Below are 26621 nucleotides of genomic sequence, written 5' to 3'. Positions count from 1 at the left end.
AAGCAGGGGGCTCAAAGACGCAGAGTCAGACAGCTCAGGTGCACAGCAGTGAGGTGGGGAAATACGCATGCTCAAAATGCATTAATCCAATTCTAATGACAAAAGGGTGCAGCAGCAATGTGAGTGAGCAGTGCAACAATGTGGAAGATTGTCCTGCTATCTGATTTGCCTCCATTTGCCTAAATCAGGGATGAGCAAATTAAATGAGGGAAGGCGCCACAATTTGTCATCAGCGCTACTGGGGGGGCCACATAGGACCACACAATTCTTAACCCCATGAATGATATATATGCCTCCACTATAGTCAAAGCACAGCATTCTGATTAATATTGCGTTTGTTGAATATGAACTAAGCAGCAAAATTCACGTTTTTGTCCATCTCATCATAGTATTGTGAAGAAAATTTTGATGCATGAAAACTGACAATCTTCTGACGTACACTCACAACAATCAATGATCTGATTTTACACACTGTTTTCCCTTAAAGCTGCAAAGTAGGTGAGGGATCAGTCTCTATAATTTCCATTTCTTTTCTGGTCCACATGGAATTTTATATTTCAAGAAGTCATAATGCATATGAACGATGAATTTCATTACATTCATTTCATTCGAGCTCAAGATTGTGGCTTCTGACTGAAGCGACCTCGGCTTCAATAACTCAAACGGCATATGGATATGAGCGGGGGGACTAAATGAGCTCCCCTCGCTCACCAAACCGAAATGATGTCCTTGAGCAAAGCATCAACTCGTCAATGTCATTCCGTTTCCAATGACAACCGTGTATGTCACATGCCCACTGTGAGCAATAGATAACACTTAGACAGCATGCTAGCTGCACTTTGTTTTGTTTCAGCACACGTGGGGAGTATTGACCCATTACTAAGGAGGGTTTATGTACCTCATTAAAACAAAGTGACAGCAATTGGTTTTCCTCTACAGTGTCATTTCTCTTCTTGAATACAAATTGAAGGGAGGAGGTGTGGTCTTGTTTTAAAGGACAGTTCTGACAGGCAGTGGACATATTTGTTAAAAAGAACAAAAAAACATTCAAATGCTTAACAGGGCATGCAGAAGAACATGGAAAAAGATGTCAAAAAGTAAAACATTTCAACAAGTAGCCTTCGGAAGTTATCAGATAACAACAATGTACGCTACAATAAAACGGAGAAACTGAGAATAAATTCTGCTAACATGAGCAACAACACCACCATCAGTTTAATTAGTATCATTATTTTCAGATAATTTACATCAGGAAAACAACTTGTTTTAAGGAAATACAGAGGAGAAAGTGTTGATTATCAATTTGCATTCTCAGTCATTCTTTAGCCCATTCCATATTTGATTTAAAAATATAATCAGTTAAGCAGTTTGCTGGTGTAAAATCAAACACACGTGAGCTAATATTAATCTAATAGCTAGACACATGGTGACGTTAGAATCAAATTAGGAGCCTTGAGGTGTACGAAACACATTTCTTATCAAGTGCACTGTTTACAGAGCTGTTTCTTCTTCAAATCTGAATTTCAAGAGCTTGGCTTTCCGACCTTGATCAAAAACCTTGAGGAAGAAGGGCAGCCCAACCTGCATACGATTACAGGCATCCTTGTTTATGCCTTTAGATTTGTATGTAAATGATATTTACATGATCAGATTAGCCCCAAGATGCCTTGAAGGAGATTTTTAGTGTTCACTCCCTCACCAGCGGCATATTTGTGCAGGGAAATCTATGTTAACTCACTTATGTTTGCTAGGCCAAAAGTACTTGGACAGAGACAAGCCTGTCTTAATACACTACAACTTTCGAAAATGGTTCAGCTGCTCGGGAAACTCGCAAAATTCACGAAGGCCTGCAGTCCGCCCCTGTCCAGTGGTGACTGACCTCAGGTGGTCAGACTACAGTATTAGAATTTGCTGTAACAAAATTATTTTGGATTCCACAAGGCACAATTCTTGAATTGTTTTTGTGAAACATTTTAAAGCTGAAAGTTTATACTTGAATCACTTGTGATGCTGTGTAAAGGAAAACTCATTACAGATATGTCGTTCTCCAAATATGTGTGGACATCAATAAGTGGTAGAGGCTATGAATAAAAAGATTCCAGCCATTTTCACAGAAGCAATCCCGTTCGCTCCCGGCTGTCTTGCTGGATTTTGACTGATTTTGCAAGGCCCACAGAACATTGTGTCCTATTGCTATAAAAACATGGAACCTATCAAAAGAAAGAGCAAGATTAAAGTCTCTTCTTTCATCAGGAAAAAAAAGTATATTTCTGTTTCCGTTTCGCAGAAATTAGCATTAGATGAGAGCTAAGTTTCATCAGTTTTCACAAATTTATTTAAAATTGTGAGTAATTGAGCTTTTTTTCCAACATGGCCTAGGTTGATCTCCTTTGTTATGCTGCCAACTGCTGGCCGTTCGTGTAATAACTACCATTTCTGCAACCGTTTTTTTGCTGTTCTATGCTCTAGCATAAAAAACAACAACAACAAAAAAACGTATAAATACGTCTTTGGGACACATAAATCATTTTATAAAAAACGTATTTACACGTTATTGGGAGCAAATGAGTTAACACACACACATACATGCACGCACGTGCACAAGTACAGGCTGGCCGGAGAGACCTGGTAGTGATGCAATGGGTCCTGGTTGTTATTCCAACAGAGCTGGGTCTCCAGTAGAATCACTAACATACTGGAGACACATGCACTGTAGAATACAGCCAAGCCATGAAGACAGGCCCCGCCATGCTCGTAAATACATTTGCCTTATACTTCAAACCCTTGTCAGAACAATCCATAATGTCATCCCCAAGACACCTCAGATCCATCCATCAAGAAAATTGTGCTACAAAAAAAAAACGTTATTGCAGTACAGTTCAGTTCAAATGGTAAGCCATGACCAGTGTTATGTGTTCTTCCACTTCAGTTCCTGTAATTGCACGGATACAGTCAATAAGCGCAGTATCTCAGTTATTCATCTATACTACAGCTTTGAAAATTCCATGTCATATAACGAGAGCCAGAAAAGTGTTTTTCTCAGGGTTGTGAATGAACGACATGGATGTAAAGATAACTAGAAGACCATAATTCATAATTCCCCTGGATGACGCTAGGACAAGGAAAGTATTTTATAGATAGAAGGGTAAAACGAAACTTGATGAAAAGGGGAATTTGATTCCATGAAGGAACTAATCAGTACATATACAAGTACAAGCACTAAAGAAAAAACAAAACAACACGATATTAAAAAAAATTTTTAATTAATGCGAACGCCAAAATCTGATGTTTGAATATGTGGATTAACACACGCAGACATTAAATCATCCTCTTGCATGTATACACTTTCCATTGGTCAAAAATCAGAGCCGCCTTTGCTTCGTGCTCAAGTCGCTGTACAGTATTGATCGCAGCAGCAATCCACAAGAAAGGACTGCAAAGATGTAATTGGGGTATTCATTTAAAATAATAGAGTGCATAATGATAAGGTTCTTTTGAAATACTAAATTGGAGCAAGCAATCACAATCTATTTCATCAACTCTTATTGTAGCAGTCTCCAGTACATTTTGATTTGTACCGAACAATTACAAGATGACATTCACAGTAAAAGTGACGTTGAAACACTCTGGGAGCATTCAGCATTATTTTTATTATTTTTTAGCACCACCATGGTGTTTAGCGCTCCATGTTATGGCATATTATGACTAGTACCAGTTAGTAAATAACAATCTTCCTTTTTGAATCCAGTTCAATAAACTGGGACTTCTCAGACAAGTGTGAAAAGTGTGAACAAATTGTCAGTAACACAATTCATTTGTGTAAATGTAAATACAATGACTGACTGATGATGACATTGATTAGCCAATTGAGAGGAAAAAGAGATGAAAGATACATTTGACAATTTATACTCTGATTGCTGTGCTCCTGTAATAATACCAAATTGTTTTGATTTCAATACCAAGAGTCAGTAACAAATGCAGCACATGCATGCATGGGAACTAGATCATTTTCTGAGAGAAAAGAACAAATGCCAGCATTTCATTTCATTTGTAAGGTCCTAATCTACGGAGACAGAGAGAAGCCTCCTGTTTCTGTGTGGCCTCATCTCTATAAACTTTTAATTAAAAACAAGCAAGCAGAGAGAAAGAGCGGGAGGGAAAAGGAATATGAGCTACATGACAGCCGCTAATTGCGCAAGTTCAAAGGGCTCAGGCTGAATGATGCTGCATTATGTAGCACAAAAGACCGTTCTCAACATGTGGGTACAACTCTTTGGAGTAGTTATAATCCATCCATTCACTGTCTATACTGCTTGGCTGCATTGGGCCGAGGGTGAACTTGAGTCTAAATAAACAAATAAAAACAAAAAACTGTCTGGATATACAAAACATTTGAAAATTGCAATGAATGAAACAGTGTGTTAGTGTTAATAAGTAATAAGCTAATCACACTGCACCTTAAACAGAAATATTACGCAGCATCCACTCGGTAGAGAATAATTTTCTTCTACCTTTCGTCTTCCGTTTTTGATTTTTAGTTTTTTGGTAAATTTTCACCCATTTTTCATACATCTTTATACCTTTCTGCCAAATTTCTGACATTTAGGCTATGGTATTTTTATGGACATATGGCAATTTTCTGCCTCTCTTCTTCCTTTGTGGACATTTCATGGTTACTTTATTTGACTTTTTCTGTCATTTTTGGCCATTTTATGTTAGTTTTTGGTATTTCTTCTTTGGTTTTTGGACATTTTATAGTTAGTTTTTGAACGTATTTTCTTTCTGTTTTTTTTTTTTTGTTTTTGTTTTTTTTTTAAATCAATTTTCCGACTTTTTTTTTGTAATGCCAAAGACATTTTATTGTAATTTTTGCTTCTTTCTTTTTAGACATTTTATTGTCACTTTTTGGACATTTTTTTTTTGTAATTAAAAAAACCCCAATTCATCTACCTTTAATCTCTCTTTTTTCTGACAACATAAAAATTTGGACTCTGACATTTTTTTGAATATTTATTTATTCATTCTTTTTATTTAATCATTAATTTATCCAAAGAATATGTAAAAAATAAAAATTTAAAACAAACATTAATTTCTACCAATGTTTTCAGAGATTCACAGAGATCCACAGGAGATGTTTTATTAAATTGGATTTATCTACTACTGGGTTACAAGGTGCACATCTTATGGTTTATTTTCATTATTTATTGAATGTTTGAGTCAAAGAGATGAGTGTAAATATTAAATAAATAGCGGTGCCGAACTGTAATTTAGCGACCACGGAAGCGCAGTTAAAATAATGAAGACGAACTGACAATTACCATTTGTTTTGTCTTGGAATAATGATGGACTGACGATAACAGAAGGGTGGCCCGACAAAATGTACCTCCTCTGGAAGTGTTATTAGGAAGATTAGAGACAATCTTTGGGGTAAGGTGTTGAAAGTGGGGGTTATAATGTCTTTCACACTGCAGAATGTTACACATTGCAGGGCACTATTTCTTCCATACTTATGCTTTTGCAACTTTCAAAGTCTCGAGAGATCATGTTATAAAAAATAAATATCAAACAGCACTTTTATACAAGTTGTCAGTGGTGCTGATGGATGACAAGGTTTTTCTTGTATGCAGGAACATGAGTGACAGTTACAAAAGGATGCACACGTTTTAATTTAACTTAGCCCACTTACAATCTGCATCACTCTTTTGCAGCCGGCTTAGTCTGCCGTGCCTCTTTAGACCCGTTGATGAGTGTGAAATTAATCTGAGCAAATTATTTCGTCCCATTACTGCCACATAAAAGAGGTGTGTCATGTTTCATTCGCTTCTTTGAATGAACAGCGTCGCTTTGTACTGCGTGACTCTTGCACTCTCATTAAATCTGGAGCGAGTCACTGTCCATGTGAAGCTCTACTAACATTTCCATGGTGGGTGCAATTACGACAAAGTAAATTATTGCCATCAGTGATGACAATCATCCAATAGGTCATCATGCCCGTTTGCATTCATGCTTGGAGTTGAATTGTGTTTAACTACACCTACAGTATGAATCACAATGTCACATTGAAAAAGTAGTTTAGTTACTTTATTGATTATCCATCCATCCATCCATCCATCCATCCATCCATCCATCTTCCTAACCGCTTACTCCTCACAAGGGTCGCGGGGAGTGCTGGAGCCTATCTCAGCTGGCTTCGAGCAGGACGCAGGGTACATCCTGAACTGGTTGCCAATCCAGGGCACACAGAGACGAACAGCCACTCACATTCACAAGCATACCTAGGGACAATTCAGAGTGTTCAACCTGCCAAGCATGTCTTTGGAATGTGGGAGGAGACCGGAGTACCCGGAGAAGACCCACGCGGGCACGGGGAGAACATGCAAACTCCACCCAGGAAGGCCGAAGTCTGGACTCGATCCTGCCTCCCAAGTACTGGGAGGCGGACATGCTAACCAGTCAACCACCCCCACGCCCACTTTATGGATTAATTGTCTTAAAAGTAGCTATGTTACTTTTGTGATTACTTGAGTTTAAAATAACTATATTATTAGTTATTACTATTAGTGATTACATGATTTTAAAAGTAATTACATTTAATTCTAAGTTACTTTAATAGTTACATTCAGCAGACAACGTTGCTTAACATAAAAATGACACCCAATTTTGCTACTTTTTATTTTTTTTTAACTGAAAGTGCATTTTTAACAGTGACATTAGGCGTTTTTCCACCAACAGGCCCAGGAACTTTGAGTTCTGGGTAAAAGGAGTTCTTGGTTGTAAAAGTTTCCACAACGTCTTCAAGTTCTGGGTAATTAATTCAAATGAGTTTGATTGAGTCCACCCGATGTAAAAACAAAGCCCCCAAATTTGACCAATCAGCCGTGGTCATTACAGCCCGCCCCCTCAAAGTTCCTGCTTGGCTAAGCAAGACCCGACTGCAGAGATAGTACTTGGATGCCCCCTTGGGAAGTTAATTACCCTGGTAATTGCTGTTGGTGGAAAAACGCCCAAACTGAATTTTACCAAGGTAAACTGAAAAGTTATCCAAAAGTTCCAGCGGTGGAAAAACGCCTATTAAGAAATACATTTCAATTTGATTAAAAATAAAATAAACCAAAAAAAATAAATAAATCTCTTTCCTGTTTAAAATTACTTTTTTCCCCCACCATAATACTGTTCAGACTGTAATTTCATAATAACTGATCATATTGAGTTATAGTTAAAAAGATGTACTGTACATGCTGACACATCTTGAATTTCCCCAATCTCTCAATGTTCTTTAAAGTTTTGTCACAATCTGCCATGTTTGACACACGTTTTTTCCCTATTTTACCAGGTATAAATAAAACCAGTTGAATTGAGGTTTATGGCAAGCGAGGATGTTCGTTGTTTCACCATGTTTAATCTTTTTCAACGCGTGATGATCTATATTTTTTTAATTTATTTATTTATTTATGTATTTATTTATTTATTTATTTTTACTATGGTCTGTTGACTTTAGTCTTTGAAAGGATGTTTCTTGTTGTTATAGCTGCTTTTTGCTGTATTACTAGTCTGACTACAATGACTAGAGACAACTTCCTTATGCGTTTTACATACTTGGCCAATACAGATCATACTGATTCTATTATAAAGCCAGGCTTGGCAGGGGAGCTTCATTCGAGTATGCCGAGGCCACAAATGTGCCCCAAAGCTGTCCGGCGCCCACGTTTCATCTGCAGAAAGCCTTGACAGAACTTGAAAAATGTGTCAGACCTTGATCAGCGCATGAGAAACGTGGCGTACCCCATCAGGATGTGACATGGCAGGGACGGAACGTACTGGCATGAAGCGTAGTGCACCTTAGACCCTCCGGAACTCAGCTGTCCTTCACTGATAAACTGACCAGGAGAAAATTAAGCACGAAGAAATTGTTGAAATCCCAAGGCACACTCACTTTCAGGGTCACCATGGCCACTGGAAAGAAACACGTTTGACAACTATGCTTTCATTTGGTGATGACACAATAAGTCCTGCAGTGGTGACATGAAATACAAGCACCTTCGATGTGTGATTATCATCATTTGTCACAAATGGACTGGCCTCATCTCAAATGTCGACAACTACCAATCAGAGCGGTCCAAATATCACGGCTACGCACAAATGACCTTGTGGAAAGTGTATGATTGGAACCTTTGTTTGAGACAATGATAGGGTGCTCGTAGGCAGCACTGCAGTGAGGAGCTTTTAAAAGCCCCCAGTAACAAGATGCTGACAGGCAGAAGGGGCGGGGGGGGGGGGGGGGGGGGGGAATCGGGGTTACACTCATCGCCACAAACTTGGACAGGTCGGCCACAATAATAGTCTCTACTGTTCACCGCCGTGCTTATTCACGCCCAACCTTTTCTTCGTCTGTATCCATATTTTACGTTCTCGCTAAATCCTGCTATTCACATCAAGCCTTACCTCTCTGTCTCAGTGTCACTTGTCACTTTGCTGACTTGTCTCTTACATCTCATTGGCTTTCTTTTGTTCTTGGCTGCAGGTGTTTGACTGCTTCACTCTCGTCATATGGCTATTGTTCTATTTTAATCACACTGTTCAGGACCCGACACCCACATGCTCTCACTCTCGGCTCACCCTCCATCTCTAGTATTTCATTACATGCACATATTGCATATATTTATATACAGTACACTGTACCTATAGAAAGAGAGGCTCACTTATGAGCATATTTGTTGCATGATTAGAAACATTCAGAATTTCTCAAGGCTCTAACCACAAATGCTGCTGCCCTGGAAACTGATGGTAAAAGCAGACAAGTCGATCTCCATGGTTACAGATAGCACAGTTGGTTTTGAATGTCGTGTTTGTTATTGCCAAATGCAACTCTGTCACCTTTGTCGCTCTCAGTTTTGACCTACAGTATTCACTTATTGTACATGGAAATCATGTTAACACGATGTAGTTTGAAATATAGCGAGAGATGTTTATATTATGTGGCTAAAAAAAAAAAAAAAGAAAAAAGAAAAAAAGAAAAAAAAACACCTCTTAATATGATGGTCTTGCAGTAGATGTCATTCAATAGTGCGGGTGTACCTAATGCAGTAGGTGGGAGCATATTAGAGTTTGAAAGGCTGTAATTTTCCAAAATAAATTTAATGTCAATCATCGGAAGTGTAAAGTGAATTCCAAACACAACTCACAAATTGGCCTTTTCTGCCTACACAAGCTTGACAATCTTATGTTTCTTGAATCATGTTTGAAAAAACACACTTGAAGAAGTAAAATTGGCAAAGCCAGTGCCTTTAAGGTGGCAGTAGTAAGCCACAATTAAGAAATGTAGTACTGTAAGGTATTTCAAAGGCATTCAATTCATCTAACCGTTAATGAGATATTAGTCAAATCTTCATAAAATGTCAATTAGTCAAATGTCAATTAGTTACAAGTGCATTTGTGACCTATTTGGGAAAAGATAAAGTGATTCCGATAAACACCAAAAGACTTTTATATGACTCAACGTTCAACACATCATTCGGATGAGGGATGCGCAGTACAGATAGCAGGTATCGGTTTTGGATCAATACCCGACCTCATTTCAAGGTCAATTTGTGCTGGTGGCCATTTTACCATCAGGAACTAAAGGCATACATGTCTGACAGATTACATTTAATTAATTAATTAATTAAAATTCATTTTTATTGTGTGTTCTATAAAAATATATATATATATATATATATATATGTATTTTATGGACAAATGCTATAACGTGATAGAAAATTGCAATTAATTTCACGCAATTGTAAAAAATGCTATTTTGGCAAATGTAGGCATTTCTTTAAAATGATCTGTCATTGTTTTTTTTTTATATGTATCAAAAGCATGAGTGGTATCGGTATTTGGTATCGGTGACTACTCAAGAGTAGAGTACTGAAAAAGGTCTGAAAATAGTGTTGTTGAACATCCCTTATTCTGATAACAATATTTGTATTTATTCATGCAGGAATTCACCTGCAGAGAGCTGCACAGAAATGCAACAAAATTAGAAATTAAAGCCTATTAGACCAATTATCACCATACTGTGTGAGTGATTACGTGTTTGTACCCACCCACATCCACATATGAAGAGAAATATGCACAAGTGCAAGCTGACAAAATCTTAGAAAAACACACTGAGTAAATTGAATCAAATGTTCAGCGCTAGTCTAGCATGATTTCGAGGCTATCTACTGTACAGGCACGCGTGTGCGTGAGTGCCCTTACATGTATTGTATCAGTGTGCGCACTGTGCCATTGTTTAAAGGTAGTGAACATTTCCTGTTGAAAATTCCAGGATGGACTCCCCACTGAGCACTTCCGTGTTTATCTGTTCTCTTCAGGAACACACGCACACACAAAAGTACATTGTGACATCTAAGAGACCTCTTGACTTTTCACCCGTGCCATGAGTCACTGTGTACCTGCACTGGGTCATCTCCTGTCCCCAAACACCACCCACACCCTTCCTGACCTCGTCTTTTCTCTTTTAAACCCTCATGGGTCATATATCAACATAGATACTCTCCAGAAGTATTGGAACGGTGAGGCCAATTCCTTTACTGTAGCCGTAAACTGAAATCATTTGTTTGACATCAAAAGATGAACTCAAAGATCTAAAACTTCTTCCACATACTCAATACCACCATTTCTCTCAAATATTGCTCACAAACCAGTCTAAATCTGTGATCGTGAGCAATTCTCCTTTGCCGAGATACTCCATCCCACCTCACAGGTGTGCCATATCAAGATGCTGATTAGACACCATGATTAGTGAACAGGTGTGCCTTAGACTGCCCTCAATAAAAGGCCACTCTGAAAGGTGAAGTTTTGTTTTCAGTCCTGACTCATTTTATGAGTCCTCAGACATCATAAAACCCTCATAAAAAATGGGAGCAAAGAGTGTAGTTTGGTTGCATCTTTCTTTGAACCGCCAGACATAATGTTACCATTGATTATTGAGTTAATTTTGCTGCTGCCGTCGCACGTTACATCAATGATGATTAATGAGCCAGTCCAAGAAGAAGCCATGCAAGCCTAAGGTGTGACATTACCTCCACTGTGTTTAATGTTCTGTTGCACAGAAAAACTTTTCTGGCACCATACTGTGCGACCAAGCATAAAAAAAAAAGGTTCATCTCCATTGTATTATTATTACAAATTCCAAATTGGTGTAGCCACTGTACTTCCCCCCCCCTTTAAGAACACAATAAATTGTGATAGCTTCACTCGTGCACTCTGGAGATTGTAACTTATGTCACACTTATTTTCCTGCTTGTACTGGATATGTCAATTTTTTTGTGCATTGCATTTGATTTACAGTCTTCTCTCAGATTCACAATAATTTGAGTTTCTTATTAGTTATACCTGTATAGTTTAGCCGGACATGTCCACTTTTTTACCATTTTTTTTTTTACCATACAGTCTCCATAGGGAAATCCCAAAACTGAAACTGAGCATCGATATTAAGTGATATTTATTGGTTGAACAATAGGACACGACTGGGCAAAACAACACACCTGTCATAATAAAGGATATAAAAAAAGTAGGTTAAAAAAAAAAGAACAAATCTTCTCAGTTGTTACTCAATCTACGTAGATATAAATACCTGGAAACAAAAGTTGTAATGTTGATCTCTTGTCTGCCTCATATTTATCTTTTGATATCAGCGGAAATAAAAGAATTGGCCTCTCTGTTCCAGTACTTTTGAAGCGTATGTGTATTGGTTATCTTTCAGGAACATTCCACATCTACAACTTTATATTTGACAGTCCCAGACACAAGCAACTATATGAAAAGATTCCATATAGTCTCATAATACATTCCTTGCTACTTGCCACATGTCATGTTACATTTTAAACTCATACGTATAGAATTAAACCAGAGAAACTCATTATTCAGCTTCCCTGGCACATCCCGCAAGGTTAGCTATTTCAGTTGGCAACGAGTAGAATTCACAAGTGTAATTATAACCCCAATAGCTACAACATAATGTGGAACATGCCCGAGAAGGGTAATTGCACGCTGGCAGGAAGGCTTTATTAATTGAAGTGAGCTTATTTTGCATACTGAAAACATCAGAGGAAAAATTGTTGGAACGGAATAAAAATGGAATTTTGGATTGGGATATGCTGTAGGTTGCTGGTAAAGTCAAAGTGATGTTTGCCTCATTTGTCTTTTTTTAGATTTTATTTTTTTCCTTAGGTTCTATCTCCGTGCTGCAGTATGCTATATAGACAATCAGACCAATTGATTTGGAACTACCTGCAGGTGAGAGTGACTGTGGCGTCAAGCTGCACCTGCTTACCTTTACTTTCTTTTGTCTCCTTTAGGATTAATGCTTTTATTTCATTATGTCAGGTCTTTACCTCAGTGAGTCAATAATGATCCGACTGCAGCTGCTGCAATTTGATGTTGCCAATTGACAAACACACATGCTGTTCCCATGTGACATCATGACTGATTACTGCCTCCCTGTGAGATGGACATTTGATGACACATTTTTGTATTTGTAGATATGTGCTATTTTTGTCAACTCAGAAACAAAAGTACAAATTGTAGATTTACAACTGGAGAAGGAAGGCAATTACTGTGAGATTAGAAGTAGACAAACAACCAGTAAAAGCATGTTTATATTTATTTTTAAAAATAAATAAAAACTTTCTTCACTCACAACAGAATTTCAAAAATGCACAGCAGTATCTTGACTTACAAGTTTAATTTTTTCTGTGACCAAGTCTTCAAAATGAATATTCTCTAATCAAATGAGTTGAAATTCCAATCATCCTGCCCAGCCCAAAGAAGATTTTTTACATGTTTTTAATGAAGAATAATAGCATTGTATTGTAGAAAAGTGTAATAAAATTAGGGGTGTCAGCCGATTTTTTTTTCCAATTGTAATTAATCACATGACTTCAATAGTTAACTCATGATTAATCGCAAATGTTACATCTCTTCTAAATGTACAATTAAATATTGTTTTCCTCATTTTTATACTGTTGTTAACATAAAAGTGGGGGAAAAAATGTTAAACTAACAGAAATATGGCTGCATTTTTAAGCAAATAATACAGTAATTTCACAATAACTGATAATATTGAGTTAAAAAGATGTACTGTACCGGAAAAAAACGAGTGTGATAATGATTTGTCTTGAGGTCATTTTTTATGCCACTAGATGGCATAATTGCATTGTAAGACGTTGGCAACGTTGCATTTTTCTTTGCATATTAAGAGCTATCTAATCTTTAAGATGTCATAACTTGTGAAATTCTGCACATTTTTAAAATTGTAAAATACAACTTAACACTATATATGCATTATTATTAAATGTATTACTGCTAAATTTTGACATAGACACATCTGCTGGAATTCCCCCAGTACAGGCTTTCCAAATAAGGGCGGTCATTAATAATGTGTTTAAAAAAAAAAAAAATAGTGGCGTTACAGGAACGTTAAATTCACTCAAAATGAGCGCACTAATTTTGACACCCCTAAATAAAATATAATAAAAAAGAAGGTAAGGAAGTCACAAAAGTTCCAGGTGGTGTCACAAAAAAATATATTTAAACCCAAACTATGAGTTTCCCCCGTCAATATGGGCCAGAAGATCAACCAGCACGGCCACAAAGAGATCATGTAGCATTTTCTTTGTTCAGTGCGTGAGAAGAGGTGAAAATTGGGGTAGGACAACTTGTGGCCGCTTCACCATGACAACACGCTTGCCCTCAGCATCCAAAAGTATAGTATATGGGTGAGAAAAACATTGGCAAACTAGAGCAAATATACTCAATCTGTTTTTTTTCCTCTTTCTCAAATTCTAGGGGACCTTATTTGAAGATGTGGATGAAATAAAGATGGTGTTACTATTTTATTTTATTTATTTATTTATTTTTTTACTTTTTGTACTTTTGTTGATAAAAGGTTTCTAGTCTGATATAAAGACTATATTTTTCTGTACATCTACTTTTGCATCCAAAATAACTTTTTTTGTCTGGATAGAACCGCCATGCATATATTATATTTTTGTTTCAGCACTTGCAGTTTCATTAAGAATGCAATTTAGAATAGAAAAGATGAATCTTTCATGATTATGCTCAACGGCATTTGGATTCCTTACAGCCCAATTCGTCGTCGGTTCTGAAAGGAGGACAAACAGGAGGAAGCTGAAAGGAAGAAAATGTCATGGCGGGTGAAGATAAAGATTGAAATCAACACACATGATGAAGTGGAGGGGACATCGAGACCTATTTCTACTAAGGCTAAATGTGCACTGACAACGGGGCACCTGGCACTCAATCAATGGTGGCCCCAGTGGTCACAAACACGCACGCATGCGCACACACACAAACGAGCCAATACAAGGAGCATGACAGTGTGTGGGTGCTGCCAGAGGTCATTAGTCTGACTAACGGATTCCTGCCGTGGACAGTGCAGACTGGACAAGAAATGTGCTGTGGCACAATTACGGCTAAAACACTCACTCATTCACACACACAAAACATACGCACACGATCATATATCCCCTTGTTTGTGAAGACCTTAACCAAATTTCAATTCAACGGTCATAAAATCATATCATGTAAAGGGCCTCATTTTAAGGGTTAGAAGACAAACTGCCTTAAGACAGCTTTCAACACCCAAATTCATGCACTAAATCCCTGCTGAAGTCTATTTCACTGATTGGACTAGAAGTGATTGATTGGGAGTTTAGTGATGGATGGCCGCTTCTTCATTAAGAAAGCGGCGTGGATCCAGAGTGTGAGCGAGATCCCCCTTACAGTTGAGCATTCACTGTGTCCTTGAGAAAAAATACATCTTCATTTAAAATCCCATGATTTATCTTTCATATTTTCTTTTTGTCCCCAAAATGCAGGAAGATTAATGTAACCGCAGTGACACATGCGCAGGGACACAAACTCACACAGACAAGAGAGTACCAAATGGCAACAAATAACATTATATTTGTTAGATACGTCTTATCAGCCTATTCCAGAGGCCTGCTTTGAAATTCAAACTAACAAAATCCACGGCGCGAATGTGACATTGCTTTCCAATTTTCTTCCAAAAAGCTGTACACAATTATTCTGTCAACAGTTGACGAGTATGCCGCTGAGATCAGCACATATTGTACAACGGAGTTGCTGCACACGTGTTGTCATATACTTTCAAACATTTCACTTGGCAAACGGAAGGCATTCAACGTCATACAATGCTGCAGTTGGGAAAATGACAATATATGTAAGGTGAAATACAATGTTGTATTAATTGTCTATTCAGTGCATGTGTGCAATACCACTCGTAGGCAAACCAAACTGCATGATAAAGATATTTGTTTTCTGTCACGCCATGCCACTTACCTGTAATAACAGCAGCATGTCCACCACGCATATGAGTACTGATAAGTTTGCCTCAAGTGATATTTGAACGATGCCATCTGAAGGCATAGTGTTTGTTGGATGTGCGACTGCACAGCGGATAATACATTTTGTGTCAAAGGTGTATACAGAATATGCAATGTACACCCTCAGGGATGCGTTAAGCTTCTAAAGCACTGAATACACACAAAGGTAAGTCGCTGTAATCCTACTTTACACAAATGTGAACACATAATTTTAAACACCTAGTCAAGCCAAGATCCTTACAAAGCACAGGTTTAAAGCGTCAATAAATTGTTTACAAAGCAGACACTTTTACAGACTCATGCGCTTGCACAAAGAAACAGGAAACAGCGTGGTATGCGTGACACTTGAACCTTAACCCTGGCTGCGATCAATTCCCCAATCAGACTGATTGAGGGCATTGTGTGGCAGGTGCAAAGAGCAGTGGAAGAGAAATTGAGAGGCGATAGGGACACAGCCAGCAGCGATCTGTGCAAGTTAACTTCCAAATTAAGAGCAAGTTATGTCATGAGGATTACAAGCTTCCAAACTGCATGCAACAGTTTAAATGAAGCAGAGGGATTCAGTGGAATTATTTTTGCAATAATGCACAATTAAAAGGCAATTAAAAGTGTGGTAATTAAGTTTGCCTGCTATACTTGTACAGTGGACACCACATAGCGGTGGTCCAATAGCCGCAGATTCACCTATTCACTTTGAAGTATTTTGGAACTTTTTTTTTCTTTTTTTTTTTGCTTATAAGACAATAAAGACCCATTCATACTGCCAGTTTTTCAGTATTTTTTCCTTTTTTTCTTTTTTTTATAATTTTGTGTTAATTCTTCTTCTTCTTCTTCTTCTTCTTCTTCTTCTTCTTCAGAGGTGGGATTCAAACCCATGACCTCCTGGTTACTGGACAATGCATTTTACCAATTGCGCCACTGAGCAGTACCACAGAGCTGGTAATGATGAGAAGTTGTATGTATAGAAGTGGGCGTGGAAAGTGGAACTTTCAATGTCAGTGCCATTGAAAATGAATGGGGAAAAGTTTAACATTAAATTGTGCGACTACTGTAAGTACTGTGAAATCAGATGATATACTCCCAAGATGGTGTGAATTTTTGAAGCAAGTTGAAATTTGTGTAAAAACTGTGTAAATCGGAAGTATTATGTTGGAGTTATTACACGGCAAAAAAGTGGGGAGATTTCAGCATTCCCACAATTAGTAGAAAGCAGAAGAGTACTACAAACTCTGAAGTGCGGTACAAACAGCATGCTATGTTTGTGTTAGGAGATTGTTGTAGTAGAATATGGCCAATTGGGTGATTTCAAAGCTTCACACTGTTGCCTTGTGCATTAAATAATGACGACAGAAGCAGCCATGGGAGGCCATTAGGCAGCTCAATCAACAACTGGTCTGATCTCGGCAACGGTTGACAGTTATTGCATGCTTTCACTATTTTCTAAATTGTTTATTTAACACGAATCATGAGGAAATTAAACTCATTTTTCACAGATGCAACACTTCAGTGCCTCATAAATCTGATAATATGGTCATATCCTAAGATTGCAGAATCAAATCCTCACTTTTTGTGTTTGGATGAGATTTCAAAATATGAAGTCATTAGCTAATTTACATAATTTTCTACACCACAGGGAAGGATTTATAATTAATGCTATGAATGTAAGTAATTTGGCTGAAGAGTATAAAAATACACGTGCATGTGCTGGCACCGCTTTCTTCCAGGCCAGCTGGTATGTGATGGCGCAACCATGGCAACAGAGGAAAGCCATCCGAGCCAAAATGTCTTGCTACCAAACTGATAGACATGGTTGTCTTTCAGATCCCATCCCTTTATTCAGCTTGTCTTCTTTGTTCTGTGCTACCATCCATCCATCCATCCATCCATGAGTGTATGTTGCAATCTCTTACCTGACATCAGCAGGTCATTAGCAGCAGAATGAACATAAAGGAAAGAGAGAAAGAAAGAGTGAGAGTTATTAAAGAACAAAGTCATTTAAAAAAAGACCATTTGCGTTCCACAACTTTGAAATTTTGTCTTAAGAGCCTAAATGAGATGCTTTTAAGAAATGCGTGTTTGTTCTGATGCCAGTAACGAATTGAGTCAGACCCCATGAAATTGACTTGTACAGCAAATGGCTGTTTTATGAAAGCAGGTAATCAGCCTGGCGCACACCATTCATCTGTTTCTCATCCATCATCTGCTACATACATTCAAACTTAAGGACCCTAATTTAACAAGATTGCAACTAGCAGATGCTAAATTATATGTTAAGTCTAACAGGTTGTTTGTGCAGTTGAGAAGGATTTACTAGATTGTGATCTTTTACTAAATGTCTTGGATAGCAAGTGTTTGAATGTTCACTCTAACAAACATCAATCTGATCGGCTAAATCGGGATTTCATGATATTTTGCATTTTTATGCAAAAATCAGTGATAGGCTGTAATGTCTTAATGTGACCAATCGATCAATGATGCCATTGATCGGCTCTGCAAAATAAGACATGACATTTTATATTTAATGTTTAATGGCATTTTTTGATGAATTATTATTTTTTTCCTCTACATGCATTTGATTTGCCCTCAATTATATAGTACAGTATGTGGGTTTTCAATTATACGGAATGGTGGTGGTTGAGTATAGAGTAAATATAACTTGAAATAAAATATAGAAAATAATAAAATAGATTAAAAAAAAATGAACGATTTTAAATGAATATATTGCTCAATGTTCTGATTAAATTTTTCTTTTTTTTCTCCCAAACTCAATGGCCGAAAAATCCTGATCGTGTAAACTGTAAAACATATTACAGAATGTTCTTAGGTGAGAAACTTGTCACGACCCAATAGAACCAAAGGTGACAGATCAGGGTACACTGAATACCATATTTTTTTCAAATAGTAGGCAGAGGAATTTATTTAACCCAGAGAGAACCGCCATTTATTCAACGCAGACCTTTACTTGTCAAGAATTTTCTAAAGGAGGAACAACAGTATAAAGGCTGATATCTGCTGATCGGCCATTAAGCTGAGACAGTGAGAACTGAATGTGTAACTGCTACACATTTGCACTATTTGCTTGTCTTCTTGGTTCAAATCAATAATGCAGTGCAGTTAGAAAGAAATATTTGTATTGTATTGTATTCAAGAGTCACTTATCATCGAAACAACTCTTAACAGCCTTCCATAAGACAAAAATGCAAATACCACACTTGCCGCATGGCTTTGAGACAATGCCTCTATTTGTTGTTTGTTTTATGTACAAAGCAACCAGTTTCCTTTCAACCCGCCTCTTATGGCCTCGTTTGTCTAAAGATCTAAAGAAATATATGTTTCAGGACCTTAGGCAAAAGCGATGTTGTGGGATGTGACAAAAAAGGGATTTAAAGGCGGTTGTGTCTTGTGTTGCCTTTTTTTTTTTTTTTAAATTCTCTGGCGAGTTACAGACTGACCTGCGGCTATGTTGTCGCACTTATTACGGAGCTCATACAGCTGCTGTCCTACCATCAGAAAGCACAATCCAAATCAGGGGGAAGCGTATCCAACCAAACTGTACCTTGTGGAGCTGTCTACAGCAAAGGTAATTACAGATACTGAATGGAACTGCCTGTTTTGTTGTTGCTGGAGATGAAAAAAAGGATCTATTAAAATTATTATTTGCTCAAGCGACTAATTGCGACATGGCCTCTATTGGAGTAGAGGCCACTACCTTTTACTATTTCAGAATATAATGTATGTTTTAATGTTTTTGCTGTCATACAAATACTGGGTACGTTTTTCCTATGGCTGGGTTTTAAAAATTGAATAATCAAATAAATTTTCCTTTTTGAACCTGATATCGATTTATAAAACCATGAATTGATTATTTTATCTCTTTTGCCCACAAATTCATAAGAAAATAGAATTTTAAATGCCATTTTTTTTGTCTTATTGTTTTCCTGGAATTTACTGTCCACAGGAATTTAAAAGTATTTTCTTACATTTATGAAAGATCTGACTTATTGCACTTTAAGACAATTCAATATATTTATTTATTTACAATTATTGAATTATGAAACATTTTCATCTCATCCTTGCTGATGTCAGTGTTTGTGTAACACAAGTGCTACTTTCATTAATAAACTAAATAATTTAACCAGTTACTGCCTCCACAAAATTAAATTTAGAATCTAATGTTTGTGGAGTTTTTGTCATGTCCTTGATATTTAAGAATTGTTGTTCCATAATTAATATCAGATTGAACTAAAGCGAATCGGGGAAAAATCAAAATCGAATCGAACTGTACTCATGAATCGAAATCGAATTGTTTGAAGAAATTAGAATCGATACCCAGCCCTAGTTTTCCCACAATGATTGTTCCCAAATCGGAGTGCTTCTGCATACATGTTCAAGTCAGAGGGTGTGTGTGTGTGTGTTTGTGTGTGTTTGTCCAATAGAATGTGCAGTATGACAGGGTCAGCTTTTAAGAAAATGGCCCATTGAAGAAAAATCGCATTCCAGTGCCAAGGACTCTCTGGCTTGACTCCTGCCTTTTCTATGGAGCTTTACGTAAAACTGCTGAGCCCACACGCACACACGCACACACTTGTAATAGGGAGGATAGAGAAAGATGGAGAGCAAAAGTGGAGGCGGTGTGACTAATCTTCTCTTCCTCTGTTTGGAAAGACTGGAGGAGATGAGCGAGGGCTGTAGAATCGTTTTGATGGGGAGGATTACGCTCTCACACATGCACACAAACAGGTACCTCCTTACTGCCTCTTCAATATTGGAACCATAAAAGCCAAGTTTCATTTCACAATTTCCCTCACATATTTCTAGCACGTTGACACGCATTTATGCTCTCACACAAACAAATATCCAAAAGGCACCTGGCATTAACGTGCATCATCTAAGCAGAGTGTTTGTAGATGCAGCAGGATTATAATTATATCTGCCTTTCATTTGGCATGCCTTCATATAGTTTGTCACACCATAAGCACTTCCTCTTGAAGAAACAGTGACAGACTCCATGTCATTCAATTTTCATGTTTTGGCTTAGCACTATTCCTCACATTGATGGGGTTTAGTTCAAAATTTAAATGAAGCAGTTAAATGGAATGCATTTGAATACTAATTCAAATAAAGTACAACATACACAATGCTGCATGTTATTTGAACAACAGTAGAAGATAAAAACAGACTGAGCATCAACTGAAGCAGATTTACTGCATCCAGAGCTGGTTTGGTCATCTGGCATACAGGGCAGATGCCTGGTGGGCCAGATTGTTTTGGGGCCGATGTGGTGCTGTTTTATTATATTCCTCCATTTCCCCCCCAAAGTCCGATCTACAATTTAGAGGGAGCAGAACATTAATCAATTCACAATCTAGACAATAAATCGGACTACAAATTATGCTCTGCAAAGGTATCATTAAATCAACTTTGATTACTCCGCCATTGCTTGGATAATTGTGTCTATTCTATTCTAATACTTAACACTTCATTAAAAAAAAAAAAAAAAAAAAAAAAAAAAAACTGCCCTCTATTTTAAAAGAGTAAAGCGTAGGTGATGGTGTGATAATGTATCACTTGAGTTGTCCTGCAGTTTATTTTAGAAATAAAATATTTATAATTAATATTAATAAATTGGTGAACAAGGAAGTGGAGAACTTTAGCAAGTCAACCAAAAGTGAGCACCGCCAACAACTTCCACTTCTTTCCTGGGACTCAACAGCTGTGGCACTATTTTCTCCCTTTTTTGAGGTATGTGATAGAACTTTCGCTTTTTTAGTGGCTATCTGGCGGCCGGCAGAAAAATAGCTTTGCATGGTAAACACTGCTGCTACCTCGGTACAGTTCAATAGCAAGTAAACAGGCTTACCAGCAGTTGAATGCTACTTCCTTGCTCACCATTCTGTCCTAGCTGGCCGTGTCCTGGCTAGCTTGGGGTGACAACAGAGAGGACGCTATGTGTGACGTACCCCGTGGTCGAAGCCGATTGGCTACCGCAAGGCGAAATGCGAAAAAAGTTCCATTTTTTTTTTAACTTTGGCAAATATGAGAGTGTGCGGATTTTCGCTGGTGCGCACCGCGTCCCAGCGCGCCAAACGCGTCCTCGGCGCCGCCCCATGCACTTTCGTTCCGGTGCGCGCAAACTCCATTGACTACAATGCAAACGCGACGCCGAACCGCCTCCCCCCGCTTTTGGTGTGAACCCAGCATTAAAAGCATGTAATTGGGTGTTAATATGGCAGCCATGAAAAATGTCTCTAAAAGAAATTCATGCCATGTTCAAGAAGAGTTTATGTTGTGTATATCACAATGGAATACTTTATATTAATGTGGATTATTCCGACTCAAAAACTCCCACTTCCACTGTGGCTATAGTATCTATCAGCTTCCATTCACCATCCGCTGCATCTTATACTCCTTGGGGAGATTCCAATTATATTCTAATTTGGAGCCTATTATTGACTTTAGAGCACACCAGGCGGGTCACTAAACTCTTCCTTACTTCTTCTGAAGAGGAATGTTGTTAGAACAGTTCACATATTTTCTTCAGGAATTGAATTTCATGTTATTTGAATAAATGTCAACAATCTTGCAAATAATAATAATAATCAACACTAAAGCCATAAAATAGGTCCATGATGTTGAAAACGACTTGTGGATCCAGTAGATATTAAACCCACGTGCACACTCAGACTGCTTTATTCACACATCAGTCACATATTCTGTTCAGCTGTCGGTGCCACACAAAGAGAAATGTTAGCAGGATCCAGTTCTTGTGTGTCTGTTTCCTGTCAGATCAGTCAGAGAAAGAGATGTTTCTGATCAAACTGTCTTGTCCCAGCCATTCTGTCTTTCATGCACCATGTGCGCGCTTGGATGCTCTGATGTGCGTTCAGACGCATTGCTCCTCCAACTAGCTCACTTCAGCAAAATGCCAAATACATAATTAACATTTATTTCATGTTCTGTGGCATTGTGCAACCTCATTCCGCTGACATTTGCCACATAACTCGAGATCTATCAAGCTCATCTTCAACCTTTGGCTTTCATAACAGGGTTTGATGTGGGAAGAAGATCACGATCCCTCCAGTCAAACGACAAATTCTTAAGTAATGCAATGAAGAGGCAGCCATTGAGTAGCTGCTCTGTCATGTAAATTATGAATGGTATTTATATTAAAAGCCACCTGATCTGACGGGGATGAATGCTAACAAAAGAGAGGATTGGCACCAAAAGACATTGATTGAGAACATTCATTTAAAAAAAACAACAACAAAAAAAACACCTATTTTATGTGCTTCACGGACACACATTTCATTCATTTCATTTGTGTCCTTGCTCTGATAGAAAAATAACGACTCAATCAATCATTTTTCAAGTGTTTTCATGTGGGTGCGTCATACACTTTATACCCAAACAACACGACATATTCCAGGGCTGCATTCTTGTTACTCGTCTTTCAGGTTGATTTGAGAGAGCAAGAAGACACTTCACTGCAAATTGCATCCAGCAGTTTAATACACACTCGTACAAGCTTCAAGGTTCTCGGCAGGCTGCAAACAAAAGCAACGACAAGGCAAGCTTGAATCATTTTAACTGAATCAGTTTTGGGTTTGCGTTTTAACGCTTCTATTATGTGGAAGGTCAACCTCGAATCAGGAGGTCATGGTGCCAATCAGGTGAGAACTAAGACTTATTTCAAAAGGTACAGGCTCTTTATGATAAAGCGAGCTCGAGGCTACAGAGAAAAATATGGAGAGATTTAGATTTGTGCTTGACATATGATTTTGTGCACAAACTAATGAAGAGACAGCCTTAGTACTTGGCACTTGGTAACTGGTAGAAGCTGAGCAGTTGAAAGGATAACTTTGCGGTAAAACTTTATGATGAAGATCTTGGAAGCTGATCAAAAATATGGACTGTTTTCAAATTCTGATAGCTTGCTTGATATATATTAAACTTTTCCACTGTGCAAATCGTTATTTTAAATGAATCAATCAATTAAAGGTTTATGACACTGATTAAACTGCTGCTGTTAGCTGAACAAATAAATTTTGATTTGATATACATGGATGCTCCTCTCTGCATGTAAATGTACTAAATCATGATCCTCTTGGGACTACTTGTGCTGTCACAAGTTGAGAGATAATCATCTGGAAATGACTAAAATACTTTCTCATTTAGGCAATGACCGGAATGGATGCTATAGTCCTAAAATGACTGATTAGCTCAAGCCTGGCTTCAATCTGTCATTAACTGAAGCGCACATTTTGGCAAGCGTTCACACTCCTGGCTCAATTAATGTTAAATTATATTGCAAAATACACAAAACAACAATGAAGCCATCGGTCAAAGTCATTGCCTTTACAGCCCACAGCATCACATTCAATAACTTGAGTGGCCGTTCAAAATGGAAACCAACGACTTATTAGGACTCTGCATCCTCCCCGCCAATCAATGAAGGTGCAAATATTGTTTAGCATTATTAATATTATTAAGTGGCAAAATGGCCACCCCTGAGATGGATAAAAACGAGAGGATTTTGTACCATAATAAACATTTTTTGAGGCCGATGCCGATACTGATTTTTGGTCGAAACCCCCCCCCCTCTAGATTATCAATTAATCGGCCGATTATTTAAAAATATATATTTAATGCATAAAATTACTTACTTACTGGGGGACTGTATTTCATGCCATGTTGTGGAAATGTGTTAAGCCCCCCTCCCCCCCAAAAAATCCTTGGATGTTTGCAACCCTGAATTTTGAGAAAAGAAAGTTTTGAATCCTTGAAATATCACTTTAAATATAACTTGAAAGGACAATGACAAAATAAAACAACAAAAAAGTGAAATAAAAAGAGAATAAACTAATAGCAACTGAAAAAACAATAAGAACAAATACTGACTGTTCCTGTGTGTTTTGGCCTCTTGGGGGCAGTGTGGTGCTGTGCATCCATGGTGTACACACTTAAAGTGAGTACAGAATAAAGTTGCAATTGAATTCTACTGAAATAACTAATTGTTTGCACATTCGGAAGAATTTGTGCCTTTGCCTCGTGTTATTTTACCTGTACGTGTTCACACATTTGTGTGTGAATATTTGTTATTTGAAATGAAAAACACTCCGGAAGTGAGAGAGACCCGAAGTCGATGCTAACTTCCAGTTAGCATTTGAATGGAATCCTCCCTTCGCTATTAGCATTAGCGCTAGGCTAGAGATGGTTTAAAAATGAACCATGTTTTATATTAAAATATACAGTGGATGTAATTCTTATCGTTGTGTTTACTTTACAGTTAACTCCAACTAGGGTGTCATTTAACAGTTTAAAGGACACTTAAGGACAACAGAATAACCAGAATAACATACGCTACACACTTGATAGTTGCTAATGCTACACAAGTAAAATGGTGCATTCAGGGTGCTTTCACAGCGTCTTAAACTTTAGCTTTCTTCGATGATAACATTGCAAGGGAAAATAATCAGCCATTTGGCCGATGTTTGAAGGGCAATAATCGGCCAATTATAATCGGCGACCGATTAATAGGTCAGGCCCTATTAATAAACATTATTTCAATAACAAAACAAATCAATTTTGTGATATCATGTAATAAGTTCTTCAAGGATGAGTTTCACATGTTCTTATCTGAAGCAGTTGTTCTTTGTATTGAACGTCTGCCTGGGGCTTCCCTCCAGGAACACATTTTGGGACATATTGAATCTGTCTTTGAAACCTCTTGAACGAGTGAAACACAAAAGACAAACGTTGATTTATTGCTACAAATCTACTGTAGAAACAAATCTAAATAGAGAGTTGATTGTTGTGACTCAGAGGTCAGCGTAGTTCACCCCCACTCACAGAAAAGCTGGTACTAATCTTTCACACCCACGGAACCCACACTCGCTATTAGATCTCTTCGCGAAGGAGGCAGCAACACGGGAGGCAAAATTAGAATCGACAAAACAAACGCAGGAACAATCATTTGCATAATTACTGTATCCATCAGACTGCTATACTGCAAGGATGAGAGCCAGATTAATTCCTCCATATGCTTTGATTTTCCTTAGTTACACTCCGGCATAGGCAACTGGCAGTTGCGACACACGCCCTCGCTCAGTGTGGCCCGCGTAGATGTGGCTGCCATGAATCAGGTGGCTTTGGTCACTCGGAATCATTAAAAACAAACAGCAGGAGCTCTAAAAACTGGAGAAGCTCAAGATTCGTGATAATAATGCGTTTTGGCATTCCAGCACCAATTTCATACATCTCTCATGTCACTCCTTACGATTCTGTTCCCAAGGTGACTGCAATAATACAACCCTCATGGTCATTGCTATGGTTACAAGATAACAGCAAACAACAGGTGAAACCCTGCCTCTTCTCATACTCACTCATTTTTTTTCACAGGGACCAAATAACCACAACTGATATTTTGGTTAAAACTGCTGAGCTCTTCTAGTCAGAGCTTACAGCACTTGAGGCCGAGCAAAGCAGTTGCGAAGCAAAGCGGGACAGTGTGGCAGATGGGAGGCAGTTGTAATCCACAACAGCAGGTTGTGTAGCGATGATTCTCGCATGGCAAACAGACAACTACTGGAACAAAATCTACATTTGCTTTCAAAAAGTTAGACATTTCTGTGATTTTTATTGAAAATTTTGCTGAGTGATTATTTATAGCGTAAGTGTGCCACAGACATGAGGCAGACATGCAAACCACTTCTTAAAACAATTTAAAAAATATTATTAATATTAGGGCTGCTCAATTATGGAAAAAAAAATACCGTAATCACAATTATTTTGGCAATAATTGAAATCCCGATTATTCAAATGATTTTTTGTGCAAAACAAGAAAATGTTTAAGTATTAAAAATATTAAGACTAGTTAAAAAATAGAAACAATATAATTATGTAAGTTCCTTTTGGACCAAACAGAATTTATAATTACATATTTTCTAATAATATATAGAGAGATTTATTTATGTTGGCAAAAACTTGAAGTTGGAGTGCAGTTTGTGCACTATGCATTAGGACGATCTTTTTTTTTTTTTTTTGGTACAAAACAAGAAAATGTTTAAACGTAAAAAAAAATAAGATGCATACAAAACACTATAATTATGCAAGTTCCTTTCAGATGAAACTAAATTGATTAAATTAGTTATTTTAAAATGTAAAAATGGTGCAAATGTATAAATTTTAACAACTCAATAATTATTAACA

At 37.6% G+C, this 26621-nt stretch overlaps 1 protein-coding gene and 1 long non-coding RNA gene across 4 annotated transcripts in view; one reads left to right on the top strand and one right to left on the bottom strand.

Annotated features, from left to right (window-relative positions):
• The window catches only part of pde2a (phosphodiesterase 2A), a 162549-nt gene that overhangs the window by 40235 nt on the left and 95693 nt on the right, over positions 1 to 26621 (bottom strand). The window lies entirely within an intron of this gene.
• Positions 22871 to 26621, top strand: part of LOC144033367 (uncharacterized) — a 12890-nt gene continuing 9139 nt past the window's right edge. Inside the window, exon 1 of the long non-coding RNA XR_013287956.1 lies at positions 22871 to 22980. This is a non-coding gene — a long non-coding RNA (uncharacterized LOC144033367). The remainder of the gene's footprint in view (positions 22981 to 26621) is intronic.

Source organism: Festucalex cinctus, chromosome 13 (assembly GCF_051991245.1).
Source record: "Festucalex cinctus isolate MCC-2025b chromosome 13, RoL_Fcin_1.0, whole genome shotgun sequence".
Taxonomy (NCBI): Eukaryota; Metazoa; Chordata; class Actinopteri; order Syngnathiformes; family Syngnathidae; genus Festucalex; species Festucalex cinctus.
This window is presented reverse-complemented; position numbering and strand designations above follow the sequence as displayed.